The sequence below is a fragment of the Coloeus monedula genome (assembly GCF_965178545.1).
Source record: "Coloeus monedula genome assembly, chromosome: 6".
Taxonomy (NCBI): Eukaryota; Metazoa; Chordata; class Aves; order Passeriformes; family Corvidae; genus Coloeus; species Coloeus monedula.
The window spans coordinates 12,003,933-12,018,229 of NC_138786.1; the positions used below are offsets into that span (position 1 = coordinate 12,003,933).

At 44.7% G+C, this 14,297-nt stretch overlaps 1 long non-coding RNA gene across 4 annotated transcripts in view; it reads left to right on the forward strand.

The window, feature by feature from the left end:
• LOC309574251 overlaps nt 1–14,297 on the forward strand; it is a 61,573-nt gene that overhangs the window by 17,380 nt on the left and 29,896 nt on the right. For all 4 annotated transcript variants that reach the window (XR_014226504.1, XR_014226505.1, XR_014226506.1 and 1 more), the window contains one exon: nt 9,966–10,101. This is a non-coding gene — a long non-coding RNA (uncharacterized lncRNA). The remainder of the gene's footprint in view (nt 1–9,965; nt 10,102–14,297) is intronic.

A 14,297-nucleotide genomic window follows, 5' to 3' on the forward strand; every position in this document is an offset into this window, starting at 1 on the left:
CTCCCAGAAGCCTCATTAAATGTATATTTTAGTAAATTGCTTTATGTTTCTGATACAGTTGACTGACCCCTAGTGCTTAATGGAATTTAACAGGAGTGCTGGAGCTGCAGTGGGTGATGGATATCATCAAAGTGTAGGACAGCTTGTGAACTGCATCAAACGTGAACTCAAAATGTGTGCACATATGAGGCACAAATGGACTCCAGCAATAAAAATAGCTCCCTAGTGCCATATGAGTTAGTATGTCACAAGAGCATTAATCAATAGGTTTACTCCAGGAATTATTCTGAGGCTGAAGGGCAATCCAATCATCAGCAGAAGGATATTGGTGCTGCCAGAAACAAAGCTGCAAACGGCATAGGAATTTGAGAAAATGCAGTCAGTGCTGTATTTGTAATGGATTTACATATCTGTGTAACTGCAGAGTGAATTAATTTTATTCCCACTGCTTAAAATACAAGGAAATCTGGGAAGATAATATTTTCCACTGATGGTGATAATAAATGTGATCTGTATTAAGCAGTTAAAAATTATTTGAGCCAAAATTCTGTAAAAATTGACAAGTAATGCATGGGCAGTTTTTCCTGAAAACTGGCAAGAAAGTGAGCTCAAGGAGTGTTGATGGAAATCTGCATGTTTATCTATGCTTCTAATGCTGCTGGAAAAAGCCAAGAGGCTTTATACTGGCTTATGCAAAAATATGTAAAATGATGAAACCCTACAGGAAACTGAAATTATTTCCCCACCACCTTTATGTTGCCCAATGCAGCTGCTGTGCCACCCACCTCATTACTGGGGCCAAGGGGCACTGCTGCTTTGTCATCCCCGGCTTCCTCTGTGCCAGGGCAGGGCCAGGGGGGCTCTGGTTGCCTCTGCTCTGCACTGCCAGCTCCTGGCACCTGGGAATACCTCCTCAAGGGCTCTCTGGATGCTTTTGAGTCGGGACGCAGAGATATTTCTTCCAGACTCCTGTGGGAAATTTTGGTATGTCCAAAACAAGGTATTTTTCTCTCGTTGTTTGAGAGGGGAAGCTTTCAAAACCTTGTGTGTTTTTATGTAGATATATAAACAAAAGTATCTCTTAATATATATATATACTTAGAGCTATACGCATCTGTAAAATAAAGATATCTCTGACCATACATATTTAAAGATGAGACTGAGGCCAAATCTACCTTTTAAGCCCCAGATTGCCCTTGTCCCTTTGCAGTCAGCAGACGGGCAGCAGAGCCAGCTGCACAGATAAGAGCCAGTCCCCCTTTGGCAGGGTGATTAAACCCTCCTGATCTGAACTCCCACCTACTCCAAGCACTTCTGCTCCAGATCTGAGCCTGGTGGCACAGGCCAGTTTGTAGCACCAGTGCAGATAGCTGAACCATTCCAGCAATCACAGCTGAGCCCTGGAAAATGGAAGGGGTGAGTCACATGAAGGAGATGAAAGCCAACACTAAGTGCTGTGATTACTCTATCAAAACGAGTGCTATAAACATGCAGTTAAAAAAAAATACCCCTAGCTAAACAATGCCATCAGGTGACATTAACTGGTGACACTTTCTAATCTGGGATTCTGAACTAGCTGCTTTGTGTAAGCTTTGCTTTGCTTTGCTTTGCAGCAAATGGGAGCAGAGGAGTAGCTGCACTCGCCACGCTGGGCCCACTGAGGTTCAGAGCCCAAAAGAGGGTGGTTTTGGGACCTTGATGGGCTCGTTGTTGTGCTGCTTGGGATGGTAGCTTGAAACTTTTTAGTGCATTTCTGCACACACACTGCATGCCCATGGCTTGAGCCATGCTGTGGCTATAACAGGCAAAGCTACGCTTGGGCAAATTCAGGGGCCTGCCACGGTTTGGGTCAGCACCCGTGGCTCGCACAGTTGCAGCCACTACACAGCCAAAAAGCCCAGTTACTGCAGTGCTTTGATGGGTGGAGGAAAGCCACTCCTTTGCTGTGGTGGCTGCACTTGCAGCTGCTGTGTGGCTCTCCTGGCAGCTTCTGCAGCTGGAGCCCTCCTGTGCAGGAAAAGCCTCTGTTCGTAACCAGAGACACTGGCTGTTCCTTTCAAAGAGCTCCAGAAGATGAAAGGAGAGGTTTTTCTCACACCGCTGACTCTCTTCATGAGACCAGGAGAGTTAAACCCTAAAAAGTCCTTTTAAATGTCAGGATGATGTAAGGTACCTGTGTCCCACCCTTCGTGGGTGTTCTTGGCTCCACTGTCCTTGACCCCAGTAATTTCAGTACTATTTGTTTTGAGTAATTTTGGTTTTGCTGCTGCATGTCCCTGTGAATAAGAAACAATGTTTCTATTGGCAGCAGTCAGTTCTCCATCCACCCATGTCTCCTCCTCAAGTATGATAAAAGTGCAGAACAGACTCTCAGACTCTGACCTTTCCAATGAGTGTGCACTTTGTCACCCAAGTGGACCGAGAGCGTCATTCCATCCTTTGACTGTTTATGTGTCCATGCCAATGGCAGAAGGCACAAGCTTTGTGTCTAGGCTTTGAAGGTACCCCAGGATCTGGATTTGGAGGTTTGGTTGATGCCACTTGTAAATCCAGCTCCAACTTCTGTAACTTGAGAGCTGACTGTGTGAAGTCACTGGGAGCTCTGCCATGCTTGTTTGGGCATGACAGCTTCACACTCATAATTTCCTGGGTTTGAGATTCAGTGTTTCTATCCCAACCAACTTTAAGTTGGGAGAAGAGGATTATTAATAAGGTTAGCTCTCCAGGGCTTGGTGTTTTTTCTTTGCATGTTGCCATTTCTGGGAACTCCGCACTGCAAAGCTTTGGACCAAAGGTCTTCTCAGGTTTTAAAAAGCTAGAAGGGTTCCTGCAAGTCTGTGGGAGGCATCTTTCTGGCATCCTCATGTGCTTGGCTGCAGTCTTCAAGACTCCAGGGAAATGAGTGAGAATCCAGCCTTCTGCATGCAGTGTCAGAATGCCTGCTAGCTTTAAAGTTAAGATGTTTTTAAATGGCTAAAATGTTTTCTGCTTAAGAAGAATGAATCTCCCAAGAAGTACATCTGCTGCAAATGAGAGGACTGCACTTCCCATAAGCTTCTACAATGTTTGATGGAAGCTCCCTGCTAGGTCTGTAAGCACACCCTATCAAGTTGTGAGTTATAGAAAATATCTCTGAGTTCAGATTTCAAGACCATTTGTTCACTATAATTTGTTTACGCTTCACTGAAATGTTGGATTGCTAAATTCATAACATCTGCTGATGCCACTGACTGCAAAAGGTAGAAGCTGTCACTTACTAAGACTGTGAATAGACATGTTGGGAATAGACATGTTACTCAAAACAAATAGACTTTTTGGGATGCCTAGTTTATTATTCTTTAGTACTGCTAAACCAACATGGTTTTTATCTTGCAACATTCCTAGAACCAAAATCAGGACCAGCCCTTGCATCCCCCTCACTCCACCATGGCCTAGAAAGGGAAGTGTAGTGCTACTGTTCATAAGGGAGCACAGCTCTGTGCACTAAAGGGGACTAAATGTCCTTCTGGGACTGGGTGTCTGCCCCATGGCATCTTCAATTCCAAGCTCTGGTTTCCTTTTCCTAGATGGGATACTCCCACTCCATGCTAGAGTAGCTGCTTCTTGGTGCATGACTGTAGCAAGATAATTATCTTCTAATGTGAGATTCTTGCTTGGGCTGTGCCCTGAAAATAAATTATTATTGTTCCAGAGCACAAAAGTATGTATGAAGTTTATACCTACACAGTGTATATAAAAAGTATATGTACCTGACCAGAAAAGTACTGATGCTGTTTGCAAGGGAAGTGTAGTGAGGCTGGAGGGATTGCTTTGTTGTTGTATGCTTACCTGGGTCTTGTTTCCCTTTTTTTCCTCCCCTTAAGAAAGGCAGTTAGAGCCTACACTAGAGAAAAGAACCCTCTGAACTTCTTGTCAGGGTCACATAGTGGTTACATGATAAAAAAGGAATGTATATCCTTGAGCAGACTGCGACTTGCTTGACCTGGTGAAATGTTAGGGCCTGTGATCCCATGGGAATTAGACAAATTCTGAAGTGGGGTTTGGACTTTTTCCTATGCATCCGCATTACTTTGGTCAGATGCTCCCTTCACGTGCTGTTGCTTCGATGTGATCCTGCACAAATCCCTAAATTTCTCCAGTTCTTCAATCTTCTGCTCAGTGAAATACAGAAGATGTTCATTTACTCCTGCCTGGCAGGATTAACGTGTGGCTGGTTTGTACGGTGTGGTGTGATGCCCTGATGAAGACTATCATGTAAACTCTGATAGTGCAGCATGCCCACACTGAAAAGCATGCCAGCTGGAGAGTTAGACATACTTTCTTCTCACTTGCAGAGAAGACAAGTCTTTCAACATGTTTTGTTTTCAAATTTTGATCTTTAACCTTGATACTTATGATGGTTGGAAAAGGGAGAGGGTTGGCAAGTGTCTTTCTGGTAGAGATTAACCAGACCAAGAGCAGTGGAGCAGCTGGGGGGGATCCCAGCTCTTTCCTGCACAGCACACCTAACCCAAGAGTAAAGCCTGTGTCATGTCAACAAGAAAAGATTTGCCTCCACTTGGCAACAAGTCTGTAACACTAAATTTGCTTTCTTGCTGTTCTTTCTCTCAGTACTGCTGGTATTTTCTTCACCTTCCAATGACAGCTCTCTTCTCCAGGCACAAGGGGGGTGACCACTCTGTTCTCTTAACAAACTGGAGATGAGGAAGTGATGCTAAAAGTTCATCCTTTAACAGCACTTAAGAATCTTTCTTTACCCCCTGGTGAGAGGGGAGAAAATGATGTGGAGACATTTTGGGGTTTTGTTTTGACCTTGATTTGCCAAGGTGTAGAAACTACATGAAGCAGCCCAGGGTTTTAGTTTCATTTGTTCTGTCCTCTGGTTTCGTCATTTTGGAAATGTAAACAATGCACAGAGTATCTTGTTGCAACATCTTCCAATAAGAGCAGCATAAAATCGCCCTGGCTACGTGACTCTCTTAGATCCCTGCTGCCTGTAATATTCCTTCTGATGAAGTAATTCAGAAGTATATGTCCAAATCGAGAGGTTCTTCATCTCTCCCGATGCCATAGCGGCACCTACCATAGAAAAGACTAAGCCTTGGCCCCCTTTCTGCAGTGGTCACCTGCACTCCTGCAGCTGGAATGTCAGTACAGTATTTTGAAAGCAGCTGATACCTTTGTAACACTGGGGGAAGGGCTGCTCTGCTCCTTGGCTTGCCCCAGGATAGAGGCAGGGTGCACAGGCAGGGTCCATCCCTCCCGAGCTGGCTCCTGGATGTGCAGAGGAATGCTCCCCAGGCACGCTGTGAATGATTCACACCTACATCCCCCAAAGGCTCTTTTTCGGTGAGGTTTTGCATGTGTCTGAGCAATTTCCTGGGCAAAGCCCTTCAACTGTAAATCTGGTATGTTTGCTTTGTACCAGCAGTGCTACAGTCATAAACAAGTGACAGGTCTCACAATTAATGCCATCACATGACTGTCCTCCTTCAGTCTAAAATAAGTAATTCCACGGTCTTGTGAGGGCGACTATGAGGAAACATATTCTGAAATACTAAGTACTTGAGGGGATTAGCAAAAAATGCAAACGTTTGTCTTTCAGGTTAATAGCCCGTGTGGATGCTGTCATTCTGCCCCTGGGAACCTGTGGGTTGGCATCAACGCTGTCTCTGAGCATGTTGAGAGAAGTTAAAGTATTATTAATATGGGCCACATTCCATGGATGTGCAGCTCTGAGGTGCTGAGGACATCCTTGTTAAAATCTTGGCAGATCATCACAAGCATCTTCAGTGCTTTTGGCCTGAGGGAGGTGTTCCTTTATGAGCTGCATTAGTCAGGAAAAAAAGGGGAAGGTTTCAAAACAAAACCAAAGTTCAAACTCGGGAAAAAAAACCCAAAACTTTTTAAACTAGGATATTATTCTGGGGCATGTAGTTGCAGGCATGTGCAGAGGCACAGTGAGTGTTGAGGAAGGTGTAAGGTTTGCTGAGAAGGGAGTTCTCGAGCTTCCTGCACGGTTGACAAGTACTGACTCCTCTGTTAAAGACCTGCTCTCTGCCAGGAAGTTTTCCAGCTGAAGTGGACATGTTCCTACCACTGAGATGAAACAGCTTACTGAACTTCAATGAACTTGCAGAAAGTATCTGAAATTTTTTTGCTCTAAAAACCTTTTCACCATGCAAGTAAATGGAATGCGTAGGACTTACGACTAATGGTGAGAAACTTCAGAGCAAAATGAGGGCATCATACAGTCAAAAGTCACAAGTCTGTTCCTTAGCACCTGGCCTGCCCAGAAGGCTGCTCAGGGGGCATCCTCTTTCCTCTTTGGTTGCAGCTGCATGAGGAACCTGCTGAGAAGTGTTCATGTAACAGGTACCAGTGCTGCCTACTCTTCAGTGGGGAGCCTCAGAGGCTGGGTGAACACAACAGGAGCAGCGTCCTATCCAGTTCTACCCTGCCAGTCCCCCTCCTGCCAGCACAGGTTAAACATTCATATAGGTGGATGTTAATCCGCTGGAAAGAGAACAGGCAGGACAGCAATTTAAAAAACATTGTCCTGTTACACTAAAACTTTATCTCTATTGTGTATTTGTTTTGAGCAAGAGTGATAGAGGCTGGTTTAAATAAGAGCGTGCTTTAAGTTCCTCTGTGCTTTGTAATAAGTGTTTTCAGCCCCTGCTCTCGTGTACAGAAAGAGAAGTCCAAATAAAATGTAATTATAGCATGGAGTTAGCTTTTCTCCCCACTTCAAAGCTTGGAATCTGGTTGTTTTTACAGTTTGTAGAAACTCATGACGTTGTCAGGCTTGGTGAAGCAATAGCCACTTCAGTGTAGCTGAGGACCTTCATTCCCCACTCTTTTCTTCAGAGGAGGGAATTCCTGACTCCTGTCAGGACTGTAAAGGCTCAAGTGGTCCCTAGAGTGGCCACCAGTTCAGGCAGGGCTGAAGTTTGAATATTGCTGCAGGTTTTATGCCAAAACTTCCCGGTGGTGCCTGGGACAGCAGCTGAACCTGTGGCTCTGCTCTGTGTTGGTGACAGCCCTGCTTCAAGCAGGAGGCTGGGCTCAGTGACACCCACTGGACCTGTGTTTTGTGGTAGCTCATGGAGGTGACTCTGAGGTCCAGCAAAATGCAAAGCCAAGCAGGCAGGGTGCAGAAACAGAAGGAATAATTACAACAGCATCAGGCCACGAAGGGGTGCTGAGGGGTGGCACTTGGGTTCATGTGCCTGTACAAATGCTGGGGTTTGCCTGCTTCCGCCATGTTAAGCTAGAAGTGAAAAAGATGTAATGCTCCATCTCAAGAGATATCCAGCCTCCTTGAAATATTTATAGCAGTTAAAGTTTCTCTGTTCAGAACAAGCCAAAAATATTGGTGTGCTTTGGATGAGTGCATCCCTATTCATATTTCAAAAAATGCCTACCTCATAAATGACCTTCTGCAGGATGCTAGGAAGTGCCAGACAAGGTCCTTTATACATTTGTCTAAATTATATATTATATATATGTAATAGAAATGCATTGCTGATGTTGTACCTGCCATCTGACTTTGAAAAAACTCAGCACAAACAGAGGAGAAAATGTTTCCTATTTTAAATCTCTTTGATTACTTGCCTGTGAACAGTTTATGAATCCAGTTGGCCCGCTGTAAATCTGGGAGGGATTCTTTGGACAAAGTACCTAGTGTATTTTGTACTGTTATAGCTGAAAACAAGACATCTTTTAAATTATCCACTTTGAAAAGATGTCCGCTGGCTAAATTCAGCAAAATTTTACATGCATGTTGGGAGGTGTTAAGAGTGGCCTGAAAACATTATTTGCTCTCAAGAGAAAACTTTCATCAGGGTAAAGGGAAATTATTTGGGATTTATATTGAACAGTTATTTCTGGAGGGCAGATAAAGTGGGAAAAAATCAATTCTGCCCCACAGCCTATATTGGTGAGTAAGGGTTGGTCATGCTCAGCTCACTGCACAGAAAAGAGGAACTACAGAACAAGGGCTCCCCTGTTCTCTCTGATGCATTTGCAGCGGAACTTGGTGATTCACCACGTGAAGTCTGAAAAGCTTGGTCATCACCCCCATTCTCTTCCCTGGGCCTCCAGATGGATACAATGCTGTGCTCCCAACCATTGTCCAGCACCCCCCAAACATCGCGGGCCTGGGGGAAGGTAGGAGCTCCCCTGCATAGGAAGCAGTGCCACATTTGCAGCTTTCCAGCCTGCTGGAGCAGTTGGTGGCAGCACAAGGGTGTCCCCAGCAGCTGTGCTGGGCTACAAGCCACCACTTTGGCAGGGCAGGAAGCCACAGCTCAGCCAAGCCCAGCAGAGGGGAAGATCCAGCCCAGGGGAGGGAGGATGATGGTGCGCTGGGGTAGCAGGAAGGGATGTGCAAGGAGCAGTTATGCGACCAAGGCAGTCTCCCACAGGAAACCTAGGGCACACTCAAAGTGGATTTGCTCAGCCTCTGCCACAGGCAGGCCCAGGGACCTCGCTGTGTCCCCTGGGACCCTGCTGAGACAGTGGAACGGATATTCAGGGCTATGCTGGAGCAGAGCTAAGCCCAACAACACACAGCTGTTTGACCATCGTAGAAAGTCTAACTACGGAGAGGAATTTTTCCTTGTTGATTTGTATGATTTTCTTTGGAGAGTGATGGTCCTTTGGGCTCTCTGCTTTTTCACTCATCTGTTTAAAAAGCCCCATTTTGGGACATCCCAATTCTTTCAGCCAAGAAAAGCTGGATTCTGCTCCTGGCTTGCTCAGAAATGGTTGCTCAAGAGCAAAATGAAGCATTCCTGTCAGGAATTGGATGCACAACATGCAGTGTGCTCCTGGGGTCAGAGGAATAGGTCTCAGGCTCGCAGAGAAATCCTCCTCATGGCAGTGCATTACGTCAGTGCAGAAAGGGCCCATCCAACTCTGCATTCCGACAGCAAACACAGCAGCCAGGTGATATGTCCAGAAACAGGCGAGCTTAATAAACTTCCTGCTCAGCTTGAGGACAGAATAAATAGTTCCATGGCGTCTGCTGAACAAAGCCAAATTGCACACCTCTCTGTGCTGCAGACGTGCTCTGGTTAAGGGACTGTCAACATTTTCCATCTGGATGGATGATTTAGCTGCCTTCCCTCACATCAGGGCGTTTGACTTACCCAGTGCTGCCACAAGACTCTGTTTTGACGGAATATAATTTTCATCCACTGGCTATGTCATCCTTGGGCTTGAAAAAGGAGTTTTAAGTATTAGAGTATTAGAGTAGAAAGATAATGAATATTTAAACACATAATTTTGCAAATCCCTGGAGAATAAGAAGAAGCTTTGAGATGGACACACACGGAGTCTGGAGATGGTAAACATTCTCCCCTCCTTTGCCTTTAGTTTTAAAAGGATCCATGGGATTGAGCTATTACTCATTAGAGTCTGCCCCCCCAGCTTTCCGTTCTGCACGGGATGCGCAGTGTTTGCATAGAAAGCAAACTTATTGCACTGTGTAATAAGATTTGAATGCAAACATTTTAACTAACATTATCTGTTCAGAGGCATTGTCTAAACAACAGTTAACCTTTCTGTGCCAAAGCTGAATGAAACTTTGAAACTGGAGGTTGGGTTTTTCGTTCTGCTGACCAGTGCCATGGATTGATGTGCTGTTGATACAACCGCTTTCTCAGGTTTCATGTATGGAAGTCTGTGATGGAGCAGTAACTTCATTAATTTGGCCCATACTGATTCGGTTGAATGCTAATATTTTGACCTTATTCCCTAGGAAATGTTCTTCCTGCTGCACAGACTTGGAAAGCGTGGCCATCCCTGCATTGTGAGCCACATTTATGACAAGCTTTCAGAAAGATAATATTTTACACGTAAATACATGAGTGTTGGTTGTTAACACTTTCTGTGTGACCAGAAAAAGGTATGAGTCCTCACTGCTCTGTAGCTTTTGAGTATTTCTTTGTATTTTCCAGCACCCTGAGCTGTACAGTTCTGCCAGCCCTGTAACCCAGGAGGAACAAGGATGTGAGTTCTGTGCGCAGCTGACCTCACCTGGGCTTGACACGGTCATGAACCTCGTACCCCAGCACAGAGGATAAAGATACAGAGGTAGTTACAAAAAACCCCCCTTAAATGCAAAGGTGTTTAAGCAAACAGCTCCTTTAATGGCTTTGTGTGTCTAAAGCCCCGTGGTGGATCCAGCAGGCTCTGTTACGTAGGAGTGTGGAGAAGCTGAACATTGGTTACGTGTTGACTGACCCACATAGTCTAACTCAGTGGTCACTGAGGTGGAATCTGCCTGGTTATCTCGAGGAGGAGGAAGAAACTGGGCTAGGAATTATGTTTTGTGAAAATACAATACAAATTCCTAACCCAGTTTTCAGCTGGGAGAACATGTTATTGTTGAACAATTGATACCACTTCATGGAAGCTTATTTTCTGTGCCTTAAGGGAAATTCAATTAAGTGAACTCCTATTTTAGAACACTGCTCTTTCCTGTCACTGATGAAGCAATAACAGTTGCAGAACATGGGATTTTCTGGGAGTGTTGGTTGTTTGCTCTCATTTATATTAATTTTTCAGCCTCTCTTTGAATCTTATCTATAATACCCTCTGAGAGAGCCCTCTAGAGACCTAACTGGTTTCACTGGTGACTCCAGGCTGCTGTATGCTTGCTGCCACAAGGCACGGAGAAACACATGTCCCACAGCTGCGGGAGGTAGTGCTAGAGGTGCTGTGGCCCCAGTGAATAGCCATGACGGCAGCTGAGGTTTGTGGTATACTCTACCCATAGGCTCTTGCTGACATCCAGAGGAGCCTGTTCCTCCACATAGTGAACTGCTTCTGTCACTAACCAGCCCAGAAACCTAAATGTTCACAAGTGGTGCAAGTCCATTGTGTAGTTTCTGCCTTTCCATGCTCATCACAGCTCGGCAAATGCAGAGATTTGAATCTCACATGACAAGAAGTGACAGAATTGGGGATTAATTCTCTGTGAAATAATTTTGGTGATGGGATGCTGCCAGGACGCTTGACTCTGCATTCCTTGGACACCCCAGATTCCCACAAACTCTGAGGAGAGGACTGTGTGGGCAAGGAATGCAGCATGAACTTGTAATCTTTTCAGAGAGAGATATCTTAGCACCTTAGTGGGATGCTCTCTAGAGCCAGCTGTGCCAAAAGGTGACCCTTCTAGGACTGGGACCATTTATAGAACGCTGGGTTTTAGCACAGCGCACATTTTTATGAACTATAAAAGGCTAAATACCAGGTTAATTAGGCTTGACAGTGCTGACAGAGTCTTAATTAAATCATTGTTAACAATATCAGTCTTGCATAACTCTATTTCTATCAAAATCATCAGAAATTATGATATTTTCGTTGGTCCTTGTAAGAGATGAAGGTCTGACAGCTTGTTCCCATTTCCAGTACTGCTGGTTCATTAATTTGTCCATAATTCTGAGCTTTCTACTCCATTCCCATCTCTCTCTGGTTATCTGTTCTGCTTGCTTAGCCCTGACATTTTGGCTTATTCCCTACCATGCTGGATTGTGCCTTTCCTGTAACCCTTCTGTCCCTCCATCCAAACACAGAGGTACAAACGTGCAGTCCATCAGCAAGGATGGATCTTGCAAAACACCACCCACCAAGAGCTTAGATCTGGTGTATCTGGTGTTCAGCACCTGTTTTGGGGGGATTTTTGTTGGAGACTGAGTCCCTGGGCAGAACTCATTTAAGCACAGTGGAAATCCAGCCTAAGCCACGGATGCTGGCAATCCATGTGACTCCTGGGTGCTGATTAATTGCTGGGTCTGTAAGAGTTAAAGGGAATGCAATGCCTGGTCTTGCTGCCAGAGTCTCCTGCCTGTCTGCCTGGAAAAGGGGGGCCACTCCATGCCAGCCTTTGAGTCATGCCATGAGCACAAGCCAGGGCAAAGCCCTCTGCTTGCCACACAAATCCTGGTAGCATCCCACTTCTTTCCCCTTTTCAATACCTGTGTTTCCAGGCACACTGAGGCAGCTCTTAGCAGAGGTGAAGGCAGGAAACGTTTTGGAACCTCAGCCTGCTGGGCTCCTAGCCAGGGGACCACAACAGTGGACGCCTGTTGTCCCCTCCTGTCACCAGAAGCTGGGGAGCCCCCATTTTTTCTCAGGGGGGAGCAGGCAGCACAAGTCTGGGTTCGTCTGGCCTTATGCTACCCGTGGGTCACCTCAGGAACAGGAAATTCCCAGCTGCTCCCCAGGACAGCCCAAATCAGAAATGGTGCAAGGGGAACTTAACCTGGACATGATAGCTGAGATCTGGCCTGAAATCTTCTCTTCAACTCAAGAAACAGTTTGCTGTCTCTGTCTAAAGGTTTTTGTCTGTCTCTGCTTAAAAGCTTTAAATAATGTCACAAAACCACTCACACATCCCACACTGCAAAGCAGATAAGCAGTGAGAGGAACTGAGAGTGTTTAATAAGCTGGAACACAACCAAAAAAGACTTAAAGCCTGTGATCAACTTGGTAGCACACAGGAGCCACCAGAGGGTGATCACAAGGATTGACTCAAGGTCTGCTCCCTCTTCTGCTTTCTCAGCCCGTTGTACATCCTTGATCTCCAAGTTAATCATTCTCTGACGACTTAGGCTTGATCAAGCCTTCAGCTCTCTTTGTTGCCATTTCAAGGAACATGTGGATCAAGTTCTCAGGATCTTGAAAGAGCCACCATGTCCTGAAATCCCATTTCTTAGGCTGCAGTTCATCTTGTCTGTTCTCCATTACTGCCCTCTTGCCCTCTTGCTTTGTGTTTGTAGTCAGCCTTTGTGATGTAGAATGCAAATGAAGAGGTTTTGTGGGAGACTACCAGGAGATTGTAATCTTCTTCTCTTATCTCTCATTCCAGACATATCCTGAAATGACTCGTTCTTTCTTCTCTTTTTATTTCACAATATAAGCATTTTGCAGAGGAGGTGACATCTTTCAGTGCTTTAGTATTTCATCTCCCTATGTCTTCACATTTTTTTCCACTTTCTCATCTGCATGTTACCAACTTAATTATGCTGCACAATGACTTTAAAAAGGCAAACTCTAACAAAGGCTAACGAGGATGTTTCTTGGCAGCTGATCACTGTTTTGCCTTGGGCTAATAACTTCGCTTGCCACTCTTCACTGGGCACTGAAGCTGTTCTTGTGTTTAAAGATAATTGCTCCGAGCAAGATTATATCATATTTTCTGTCTATGCTTTCAGGAGGGTTTAATGCTGTATAATCTGCCCATTATAACCACATCTCCAGACAATAGAGGCTGCAGAATACAGTGTGATAAAGTGTTAGCAAATATTGGTCGTGCTCATTCCTTGTCATTATATTTAGGTTCTAATGGTTTAAGAGCACACAGAAATTTTAAAAATGGGGCTCAAATTAATGGCTGCAGATGTACCCAGTTTTCTTCACCCACAGCCAAAGATGACATGGACTTTAGGTGAGGTGCATGATATTTTTCTGCATCTGTCTGTCAAAGCAGCATAAGTTTAAGTAAGATCTTGCTATCTAATGATGCATATTGACTAATCACATTGTTGTGACTGAACCAACCTTCAGTAAAGGCACTGGAGAATAACTACAGCAGCTACCAGGTAAATTTGTGCAGCTCAATGTGTGACCCATTTTCCACAAGAAATACCATGATGCGCATTTCTTTTGTAACAGAGCAATTTCTCATCATTTACTTTTCTTCTCTCAGCATAGTTGGTAGCTGAAGTAGCCAAATTCCATTCAAGACTGAGCAGAAATGACTTTGCCTCAGTTTCCTATATCTTGTTAGAGATATAACCAATCTTTAAAAACTTGGGAAGTCGTGTTTCTTGAGAGACCAGTTCCTTTAAATTCCTGCACATATATTTAATTTCTGAGCGTCACGTGTCAGTTAAGTCCTGAAAACATGGTGAAGACACATTATTTCCACATGGGTCAGAACCATCTTTTGCAAGACTAGAAAGAATCTGATCTTGTCTCAAATTGTACTCCTGGTTCCTAGAAATACTCTTGCTAGGAGATAAGGAATATGATGTAACCATGGATGTCCACTGGGTATTCTGGATTGAATGAAATCCTCCTTGTCTACCATGAGAGTGGTCATAGAATAAAATTTCCAGATGGGCTAATCATAACACAAACATTTACTGAGGCTTCAAGCTGGGACATCTGGGAGAACAACTATGGAGCAAAATGCTAAAAAGAAAAGGTGCATTCATCCTAAGTGGGACAGCTTTTACCCCGGTGTGGCCAGGGGAAATGCTATCTTCTTTTGGCCAGCATTA